This window comes from Gossypium hirsutum, chromosome D06, assembly GCF_007990345.1.
Source record: "Gossypium hirsutum isolate 1008001.06 chromosome D06, Gossypium_hirsutum_v2.1, whole genome shotgun sequence".
In the NCBI taxonomy this organism is placed as follows: domain Eukaryota; kingdom Viridiplantae; phylum Streptophyta; class Magnoliopsida; order Malvales; family Malvaceae; genus Gossypium; species Gossypium hirsutum.
In genome coordinates, this window is record NC_053442.1 from 9,273,650 (window position 1) to 9,285,740 (window position 12,091).

Sequence of the window (12,091 nt, forward strand, 5' to 3'; positions counted from 1 at the left end):
GGAAGGGGAAACAACGTGCGCATCAAATAAGCTTTGGTACAGCTCCTTATACGACATTGGAATTGGCGTGAACTGGAGCTTCTCAGTACCTGGTTTCACTCCAGATTCCTGTCTCATTGAACTTTGTTGACTAGTAACCCACTTTCCTGGATGACTTACAGTAACTGACTTCGAGTAACCCTTGTTGTACATGCTCGTGTTGTTCACCTCGCTCTCATTCCTCCTCGAGGCTGATCTTCTGTTACTCTCTCCCACGTCGATCTTCCCACTTCTGATGGCATTCTCAATCATTTCACCATTCATGACTATGTCAAGGAAGCTTTTTGTGGCACTTCCTAACATATGTGTAATGAATGGTGCCTTCAAGGTGTTAATGAACAACATAGTCATTTCCTTTTCCAAGAGCGGTGGCTGAACTTGGACCGCGACCTCCCTCCATCTCTGTGCGTACTGCTTAAAGCTTTCACTCAGCTTCTTCTCCATTTTTTGAAAGGTGATTCGATCAGGAGCCATGTCCGTCACATGACTATACTGTTTCATGAATGCTTGGGCCAAATCCCTCCATGAACCAATCGTGGTACGACTCAGTTGATTGTACCACTTAGATGCTGCCCCTGCAAGGCTGTCTTAGAAACAATGTATCAAGAGTTGGTCGTTGTTAACATATCCCGTCATTCGCTTGCAGAACATGGTGATGTGAGCTTCTGGGCAACTTGTCCAATTGTACTTTTCAAATTCAGGCATCTTAAACTTATGAGGAAGTACTAAATCTGGTACTAAACTCAGCTCTTTTGCGTCAATGCCTCGATAACTCTCAGTGACCTTCATCGCCTTAAACTTCTCCTCGAGCCACCTACACATTTCCTCTAACTGTTTCGGTAACTCTTCCTTCATTCTTTCCTTCTCAACCACTTCATCAAAGTCAGGAATGGCAGAGTTAACAGGATTATTTTCAGGATTAGAACCCGGCCCAGTTTGGAGGTTCGAAATACCAACCCGAAACTGCTGAGGCATAATAGTGATAGTAGATTTGCGCGGGTATTCCGCTTGGGCTCGCATATGTGGAGGGGTGAAACCTGGAAGGTAAAGAATTTCATCATCATTTCCCTCATCGACATTTGCCATGGGGCCCTTTCCTTTATCACTTCCCTTAGTTATCAGTTGGGTTAACTTTGCCACTATATCTTCTTGAGATTCTCGCATCTTCTCAGACATTTCTTGTTTCATCTTATCTAACCGCACCTGTATTTGTAGCTGAAGCCGGTCTTGCATCTCCTTCTGGTACTGTTCGAGTTTTTCTAATCTCTGATCCATATCTTTTGTCTTTGCTCGAGTGTCGTATCGGTGTCGGGTTGGTTGGTTGGTTTCCAGGTTAACTGAGCAATAATTTTAATTAATTAGGATCAATTAAAGGTTTTTAATGCATATGATGCAATGCATGAGATGAATGCATAAAGAGACGTTAATTCTAATTCAATTCCATTTAGAAAACTTTACTAGAGGACAAATTTCTTTACATAAAGCGGATATATATACGGCTTTGCCCTCATACTCAAAGCAAAGACATCTACTCATTCTTCATCCGGATGTTAAGATAAACCTCGTGAACTTCCAAAGGATGTCACTGCTAGCTCCTTCTGCTTGATTCTGGTCGCAATCCGTTGTCTGCCTATCCTCGTAATGCTCATTAGCTTCTTTAAGAAATTTGGAATGTTGAAAGCTCTTAGACAAATCATCTTGAATCCTCGGGCCCCAAAGTAAAGTCACGAATTCTTCCATCGCCCTTCTTGTATTTCTTGGAATATATTCAGGATGCCGTACTATTTTTTATTTTATCAAGAAAACCGTTTTCTTATGATAGGCTTTCTAAACTAGTAATCAAACTTGAATCAACATCTCTTTTCTACAATGCAAATGCAATGCAATCATAACCAAAACAAAACAAAACGGGTTAGTATCGGGTATAAACATTAAATCCAATACAATCAAGAAATAATAAAAACTCCTAGTCAGGTATCTACTAAGGTTTAGAGTAATTCTACCTAGGGTAAGTTCCTAAGGTTCACTATATGCGGTTTGGCTTCTAAGGTAAAGGTACCCAAACCAGCAGATTCCTCGATCTTCACCCATTATAGGCTCATATGGATCGAGTTCAGTTTAGGGGAATACATTTCCCAATGGCTGCACGGAGATGAAAATCTCACGAAGACATAGGTACGGATGTATCCCGGAAGCGGTCCACTACCCTGCACGGAGATGAAAACCTCACGAATGACTAGTTTCTCACTCCCACTTAAAGGGTGAAATGCAAAATGCAAATGCAAAGTTGCCAAAATACCATGATAAAACATCAATGAGTGCGAAAGGAACTCATGAATTTTTTTAAAAACTTTTGATTTTCGACACAAAGACAAATATGATCAGTTTATGGCTCGACTCTCTAATTTCCCCAGCGAAGTCGCCAAGCTGTCGAAACCGTTTTTTGAAAACAAAAATTTTAGCTGTCGACTTTTAAAAAAACAAAAACTGGAGTCGCCACCGATCCTTTATTAAGGTGAGATCGGCCCACCTTAAAAATAATTTTGGTCTGCGAAATTTTTGAAAATAGGTTCGGGAGTCAGTTACGCACGAAGAAGGATTAGCACCCTCGCAACGCCCAAAATTGGTACCAAATTGATTTTTTTAATGCCTCGGTGTCGAAAATTTGAAAAGATTTTAAAAAGGGAACTTTTTATTTCATGAATGAATCAAAATAATAAGACATTCTTATTTCAAAGAAATAAAACACCACACCCAGTAAGTTAGGGCACAATGTTTTTAAATCTTCAAAATACCCGAATATTGCCTTTTGTTTCTGAAAATTCTTATTTCGAGAAGTCAAAATATTAGGACCAGTAAGTTAGGACCCAACATTTTAAATCCTCGAGAATAAGCTTTATTTGAAATTTGAGAATTTATTGCAAAACGAATACTCGGGTTTCTAAATTCATCGAAAAATAATCGCGATCCAGTAAGTTGGGACACGATCTTCCTCGAGAATCACGAATGCCAAATATTTTGAAAATTTATAAAATATGATGATTTTAATGCTTTGATGAAATCAAAATATATAAAAAAACATGATAAAATGTTAATGCATATATAAAACACATATGTATACATGCAAATAGAAGGAATGAAATATATCCAATAAAACAAACAAACAAAAAACATGTATTAAAAATAAAACAAAAGTAAAAAAAAAATGCATATGTATATATTTACAAAGAGAAGAAAAAGGTATACGTATAAAATAATAAAATATATAAATAAAATAATAAAATGATTCAAAAGTATGAAAAAAAATGTATATATATATTTATAAAAATGCGTATCCTGAATCACAAAATATAGGAAACACATGTGTATTTAAAAATGTGTATATATACATTTAAATATATATTTAAAAAATGAAAAAAAAACAAATAAAAAACCTCCTGTATGTATATATATTGTAAAAAAATGAAACTAAAATGTGTAAATATACATACGTATTAAAAATGTTTGCATGTACAAAATGTTTGCATGCATTTTATAAGCGTTAAAAATATATATATATTATAAAATGCATATAAATAATATAATAAACGATGCAATAATAGTGATAAAAAATAAATGAAATTAAAATCAGACAGAGGACTGATTTGCAACACGCGAGTTACAGGAGGGGCCAAAATAGAAATAATCCGCCCCTCTAAAACACTGCGCCGTAATAGGGACTTATTTGAAACAAAAATAAAACCCGTGGCCAAAATCAAAATAAATAAAAAGTTGATTTAAACATGCTTCTAAAAATCAAGGGACCAAACGCGAAAATGTACCATTTAGGCCCATGACGCGCGGATCCTCCCCGGGTCGGGTCACCTCACGGGTATAGCTCTATACGGCGCCGTTTTGGGGCCACAGAAACAGGCCCTAAACGACGCCGTTTTGCAATCGTTACAAAATCCAAAATTTCCCAAAAACAACTCATTTTCCCTTTTTTTTTTGCACCAAACAGCAGAGAAATCCTCTGCTAGGGTTTTCATACCCAAACCCCCACTTAATGCCGCCGTTCATGCCCCCAAGCCTCCTTCAAACTCCGATTGTGACGGAGCGATGAAGGTTCAACGGCGCCGATATGGGTAAAACTTTTGCCTCTTTGTTTCTTTTCTTTCTTAAACAACCAGTAAATATTTAACCAAAAGAAAACAATCGTAAAAAATGGAAAATAAAATAACGTACACAAACAGTGGTAAATCACCTTCTGTTTTTAATTCTAATCTCCCCCCCTTTTACAAACAATATTGGCCGTTTTATAGCCCGAGAACAACTTATTTCCCTTTTTCCCGTTGTTTTACATTGTTTGGACTCTTTGAATCCGTTTTGCAAGTGATCGTGGGAGCACGTGCGAGGAAGGCGCGCAAGGGCCGGCGATGAAGGTGGCTGCTGCTAGTTTTTCTGCTTAGGTTTTTCTTGATTTAATTTTGTGTTGGGCTAGGGTTAGTTTTTAGGTTATTGGGCTTGGTAATTTGGGCCTGTTTTATTTATTTTGGTTTTGGTTTAAATTTGTTTTTTGGTTTTATTATTTGTATATGGGCTGGGCAAAATTGGGTATTACAGGGAGTATTTTTTTTTTATTTACTTGATGGTATACATCAAGGAGGACATAGATCAACAGTTTCCAATCAGTTCTCTCGTTGATAACTTCGATTTAATAAAAAAATCAAAGTTTGCAACTTAAAATGCCCAAATTTAAGAAATAGTATTTACTACATTTAAAAGATATTGTACAAATGGATAAATTTTTTAACAAAAATAATCAATTTTCTCTTTTTTTAGTAAATGGGGAAAAATTCAATTCGGCTCCGGGGCCTTCATGGTACTTTTACCAAAGATGGAGTGAAGATACTTTTGCAAATATATATATTTGGATATTTTTTATATTTTAAATGTTTTGAATTTTTAGAATCATGATCATATTGATAAAATATGTAAATATTAAGGGTTTAATTTGTTGATTTATTTTTTAAAATCAGAACTAAATTAACAAAATAGGTAAACGTTGAGGGATACTTTTTTATTATACCAATAACAAAGAGCCACATCAACATTTTATTATGTGACCAAACACATTTTAATGGTGAAGTAACTAGAATTTAAAATTTATTTAATGGGAATAATGAAATTAAAAAAAATTAAGTACCTAAAAAAGGAGCAAACTAATACTTAAGTGACTATCCGAGCAGTTTGCCCAATTATCAATTTGCCTACAACCTTTGACTAAAACCTTTAGTAGAGTTTATTGAAGAAATAATGTTGAAGGGATTGAATTGGATCCACCTTCCATTTGATTTTCTCATTCCATTCTAAATTTTCTTGATTATCGTTGAATTTTCAGAATTTGTCTCATAGCCAACATCAACAGCCTTCTTAGACTCCAAGAAACGCAAAATCCATTGGAACTAGGACTCCTCCTATTTGCCAATTGCTTCAATCTCTTTATCCATTCTTCTTCTTTTAATTCCTCTTTATTCATTGCTATACTGTGTTGACACCATAATTCTGGATGAAAACGGGGTCGACTTAGATTTTGAAAAAAGAATGAAAACGGGAGTCGCCACCAATCCTTTTTTTGATGAGGTGTGATCGGGTCACCTCAAAAAGTGGTTGTTTTTAATAAATGATTTAATTTTATGAAAACAACGATTTTGGTCTACGAAATTCAGAAAAAAAGGGTTCGGGAGTCGGTTACGCACGAGGAAGGATTAGCACCCTCGACACGCCCAAAATTGGTACCTTAGTTGATTATTTAATGTCTTTATGTCGAAAATTAAAAACTCGAAAAGAATTTAAAAATAAGATCCTTCTTTATATTGCGTTATTTTTTTTAAAAAAAAATTACTTGGATAAGTCAAAATGAAAAATGCCTTCTTATCTCGAATTAACAAGATGTCACATCCAGTAAGTTAGGACACGACACCTTGTATTTTTTGAGAGTAAGCTTTCCTTTTATTTTTTATTTAAACCTCATTTATTTTAATTTTAAAAGGATATTCGATTACTTAAAATCAACGAGAAAAATCGAATCTCAGTAAGTTAGGGCACGATTTTCTCGAATTTTCTAAATACGGAATATTGCCTTTACTTTCGAAAAATCCTCATATCGAGAAAACCACGTGTCATATCCAATGCGTTAGGACACAACATATTGAAATCCCGATAATGAGTTTTTATTTATGTTTTTTATTAAAGAGCATTCTCGAGCATTTAGATTCAACAGAAAATTAGAACCCAGCACGTTAGGGCCCAATTCTCTCGAAGATCCCAAGTATCGAGTATTGCTTTTGTTTCCAAAATTTTCCTTTTTTACGAATTCGGGTAAAAATTGATGTGACGGAATATCAATTATGATAATGCGAGTAAAAATAATACGAGCGAAGATAACAAAAATAAATATATAAAAATCAATTATATACAATAACAAGTAAATAAACAAAATAAAAAAAACTAAAACATTTTTTAAAAAAAATAATAATGGACACATAAATAAATAGATAAACATAAAGTAAAACAATAATAATAATAAAGAAATGAATAAAATTATAAAAGTTTTAAAAATGCATGTATGAATTTTAAAAGATTTAAAATACAAAAAAAACTATGTAGGTATATATATATAATGAAAATATGTATGTCTATACATATATATATATGTGTATGTACAAGAATTATAAAATATGAAAACATAATTACATATATATAAATAACATGCGCATGTATGTATATATATTACATAAAGACAAAAAAATATAAATATGTATATTATAAAAATAAAATAACGTAAGTATGTACATACATTTATAAGTATATGAATTAAAATATGTAAATATATAAGTATATATATGCCTGTAGAAAATATGAAATATAAAAATATATACTTAAAATAAATAAAGAATATGTACATGTATATATATAAATTATAATAAAATATTAGAATAAAAATGAAATAAAAATATTAAATATGAAAATATATATATATATGTATACACGTACATAATAAAAATATATACTAATACATAATAATAATAATAGTAATACTAATAATACTAATAATATAAAATAACAAGGATATTTAATAAAGATATAAAAATAAACGAAAAAGGACTAAAATTGAATTAAAAACAAAGTTCTGGGGCAAATGTGAAAGGAAATGAAGAGAAATGGGCTTATTTGAGCGCGCACCAAACATAGGGGGACCGAAACAACAATTATTCCATTCCATTAAAACGCAGTACATTAGCGGGGACTAAATCGAAAAGCGCGAGAAATTATGGGGCCAAATTGGAAACAAGAAAAATGACTTAATTGCAAAATCCTGAAAAAGTGGAAGGACTGCGCGCATAAATATCCCATTCAAACGAAAACACGCGGATCCTCTAGCGGGTCGGGTCGGATGGGTCGGGCAATGGTCAAAACGACGTCGTTTTGAGGCTTAAGTGTAGCCCCCAAAACGACGTCGTTTTGGAGGGCTATATAAAGGCCTAAAATAGCCAAAAAAATCATTTGGGGAGAGGGAAAGAAAAAAAAGAAGAGAGAGAGGGAAGAGAGAAGGGAGAGAGAAGGGAGGGGGAAAGGGGAATCCGGCCAGGGGGGCCGGTCACCGGACGGCCACCGGAGGCTCGCCGGCGCCGGCGCCGGCCACCGCACGCGGTGGCCGGAAAAGGTAAAAAATATTTTTTTTCTTTTTTTCTTTTTTTTGCTTAATAATGCATATATTTTTATGTTTTAATATTTTTTAGTATTTTTATGTAGAAAATAAACTCAAAACAGTAAAGAAAAAAAAAGAAAGAGTCACCTTAGGTTTTAGATTTGATTCTCCGATTTGGTGTTAGAGCCCCTGATAGTATATATATTTTCGAATGGTTCTTGTATTGAATCTGTTAATATTGAAAGAAAATCTTTTGTTTTCATAGCAAAAAATAAAAAATCCCCCTCCATTTTTGATGAGATTTTCGGTTTTTATAACCGATTACAAATGTTTATTTTCTATTTGTTTATTTCTACTTGGCTTCTTGCAGGTGGCCATGGCCGACAGTGGCATGGTGGTGTTCGGCGCAAGTGGGCAAGTGGGCAAGTGGGGGGTAGGTGGCTAGGGTTAGTGGGATTAGGGTTTCTGAATGCTGAGCTTAGGTTAATGGGCTGGGGTAGTTGGGCTTCGGGTTTATTGTTTGGGTTATTTTGTTGGTATGGGCCCGGCAAATTTGGGCTTCTACAGCTGCCCCTCTTTGCTCGTTTTTGTGTAACAAGAACAGAGCAAAGACTAAAAAAGACCAAATTTGCCTGGTCTCACCGAGGCTTGACTTCTTTGGGTGCTTCTCTTCTTCAAGTAGCCTTATTCCAGCCTGCTACATCTTGTTGCTTCGATCCACTCTACTTCAAGTTCAGATACGCCTTGTAGCTTCAATATACTTTGCTACGACTCCATGGGGATGAGATTTGTGTTTTTAGTCTGCTCCACTACTACTTAGGGAGATAAGACTTGATGTGATCTGTTCCACTAACTGCTTAGGGAGATAAGATCTGTGGTTTTGTCTGCTGTGATCTACTCTACTGTAACTTCAGAGAGATAAGATCCTTTATTTTAATCCACTCCACTGTAATCTCAGGCAGATAGGATTACTATCTTCAATCTACTCCGCTGTAATCTCAGGGAGATAAGATCTGAAATTTTTCGGTCTGTTCCACTGTAATCTCAGGGAGATAAGATCTCTGGCTTCAATCTGATGTGATCTACTCTACTGTAACTTCAGAGAGATAAGATCCTTTATTTTAATCCGCTCCACTGTAACTTCAGAGAGATAGGATCACTAGCTTCAATCTACTCCGCTGTAATCTCAGGGAGATAAGATTACTATCTTCAATCTGCCCCATTGTAATCTCAGGGAGATAGGATAGTGTCTTCGATCTGCTCCGCTGTAATCTCAGGGAGATAAGATCTCTGGCTTCAATCTGCTCCACTGTAACCTCAGGGAGATAAGATCTGGAATTCTCCGGTCTACTCCACTGTAACCTCAGGGAAATAAGACCTGATGTGATCTTCTCTACTGTAACTTCAGAGAGATAAGATCTTTTAATCCGCTCCATTGTAATCTCAAGGAGATAGGATTACTATCTTTGATCTGCTCCGCTGTAATCTCAGGGAGATAAGATCTCTGGCTTCAATCTGCTCCACTGTAACCTCAGGGAGATAAGATCTGAAATTTTTTGGTCTGTTCCACTGTAATCTCAGGGAGATAAGACCTGTATAATAAACCTAATTATGCCTAATGATTAGGATGACATGATCAAAATGAAACAAATGCTCCTAACTAGACATATGTGAATGGTGTTTGCATGAATGCAGAATTTTATTTTTCCGAGAATGATCTCACTTAGGTTATCACTACTCGAAGTTTATCAAGGTTTTGTGACTGATGTGCTACAACGCCTTCTCGCTTGACTGATTTTTCTGAAGAAACATTTAGCCAGACTGTCCCCATTGTAAACCTCAAAGTTATATCCACTGGGACGCCAAAATTTGTACCATCATTCTCTCACAGTAATCTAAGGGTAGAAATATGTGGCTTTTCCTCTGTCCTCTTTTATCACAATTCGGGGATATAGGATCTGAACCGTTCTGGTTTCCTACACCATTCTCAAGGTGTCGTATCAAAGTCTTATGCGCAAGTGAAGGCTCTCTTCTCCGAGGTAACCTCTTCCTATTGCCTGATGATCATTGCTTGCTTGTTCATTTAAGCTTTGTAATTAACACGACAGCTCGTCATTTTGTTCAATCAATGTTTAGACAACAAAATCTGAAAGGATAGTCTTTAGCTTAGACTTTCCTTCTTAGATATTTCACCCTTTAAACTTGGTATTTTCTAAACAATAGTCATGATTCAGGTCCCTATATTATTTAGAAATTTTCCAGAGTAATGTGCAAAACTTCTTTCCTGAAAGTTTTATTAGTTCGTTAATCATTATTCCTATGCAACATGTTTGCAAAAAGATCATAACAATGGATAAGAATAAAGCTAGTTCTGATCATAACTCGAATAAAACATCAAAGATGGCGAAAGCAAGGTAACAAAAAATGGATTGAGAATGTGCGTTTTCACCAAAAGAAAGGAAGAAAGAAAGAAAATAAAGAATGTATTTTCAAGAATACACATAAGAACTAGGTGCCCCAGTTATCGCAGCTTGAGTTTCTCTGTACAAACTTTCCGAAACCCTTCTGAGTTTGACATGTGTTCAGGAGATCTGCAATACTCTGTCCATGTTCCAAGACGTTGCATATCCTTTCTTATTGGTTCAAGTAAAGCAAGATAATCATATGCCCCCGATCAAAATTTGATCCGCTCAAATCCTGATGTTCCAATCCTGCCCAGTACTTGAGTCGCCTTTTTCGGGTTTTCGACTCCAGCCCTCTTTGGTCTCAAAGTGCCTTTTACGGGTTTTCACCTTAGCCTCCCCAAAGTTTTTTTTTTTTTTAGGAAGCAAAGCGCCCTTCACGGGTTTTCACTTTGGTTCCCTTTCTTTCAAGTGAAGTATTTCTTGACGGAGTCTGCGTTTACAGGATTTGGTAAACTTTTGCCATCCATCTCGCATAGGATCAAAGCTCCACCAGAAAAGGCCTTCTTTACAACATAAGGGCCTTCCCAATTTGGCATCCATTTTCCTCTAAAATCTTTTTGCATAGGAAGAATCTTTTTTAGTACCAAGTCCCCTTCACGAAATTCTCGGGGGCGAACCTTTTTATTATAGGCTCGCATCATTCGTTTCTGGTACATTTGCCCATGGTGAATAGCTCTTAGCCTCTTTTCTTCTATTAGGTTCAACTGATCGTACCGAGATTGGATCCAATCGGCTTCATCCAACTGTAGCTCAGATAACACCCGTAGAGAAGGGATTTCAACTTCAATGGGTAATACTGCCTCCATTCCATAAACCAGAGAAAAAGGCGTTGCCCCAGTAGAAGTTCTAACAGATGTTCGATAGGCAAGGAGAGCAAATGATAATTTCTCATGCCAATCCTTGTAGGTTTCAGTCATTTTCCCCACAATCCTTTTAATGTTCTTATTGGCCGCCTCCACTGCACCATTCATTTTGGGACGATACGGCGATGAGTTATGATGCTTAATTTTAAATTTGCTACAAACTTCAGCTATTGTGCTATTATTCAAGTTCATCGCATTGTCGGATATGATCCTCTCAGGCATTCCATATCGACAAATGATCTCCTTCTTCAAGAATTTGCTGACTACTGCTTTCGTGACATTTGCATATGAAGCAGCCTCCACCCACTTAGTAAAGTAATCAATTACTACGAAGATGAAGCGATGCCCATTAGAAGCCTTTGGGATATTGGCCCAATAACATCCATACCCCACATGGAAAACGGCCAAGGAGAGGTCATGACGTGAAGAGGCGAAGGGGGCGCGTGTATTTTGTCTCCGTAAATTTGGCATTTGTGGCACTTCCTGGCATAATCAATACAATCTCCTTCCATGGTGGGCCAATAGTACCCAAATCTCATGATCTGTCTGGCCATCGTGAAACCACTGGCGTGCGTCCCACAAATACCCTCATGGACTTCTTCCAAAATTTTCTTGGCTTCCACAGCATCCACACATCTTAACAGTACTTGATCCTTCCTTCTTTTATATAACACTTCTCCATCTAAGACATATTCAATGGCTATCTTTCTCAGAGTTCTTTTGTCATTCTCTGTCGCTTGATCAGGGTATTCCCGATTCTTCACATATTGTAGGATACTCTGATACCAAGGACAATCATCTTTTCCCTCCTCCTCAATATTGCAGCAATTAGCCGGGGTCTCAGAGATACTCATCTGAACAGGCCTCATTGCCTCAAGTCTATTCACCTGAATCATCGAAGCTAGAGTAGCTAAAGCATCAGCCATTTGGTTTTCCTCCCGTGGGAGGTAATAGAAGGTGATATCGTCAAACTCCTCAGCCAATTCAAGAACTAGTTTTCTATAACCGATTAGCTTAGGATCCTAGTCTCCCAC

At 36.3% G+C, this 12,091-nt stretch overlaps 1 long non-coding RNA gene across 1 annotated transcript; it reads left to right on the plus strand.

Annotated features, from left to right (window-relative positions):
* Positions 1-7,682: 7,682 nt before the first annotated feature.
* On the plus strand, positions 7,683-8,295 carry LOC121218283 (uncharacterized). Its single transcript, XR_005914476.1, has 2 exons — positions 7,683-7,744; positions 8,100-8,295. It is a non-coding gene; the product is annotated as an uncharacterized lncRNA (long non-coding RNA).
* Positions 8,296-12,091: the final 3,796 nt, after the last annotated feature.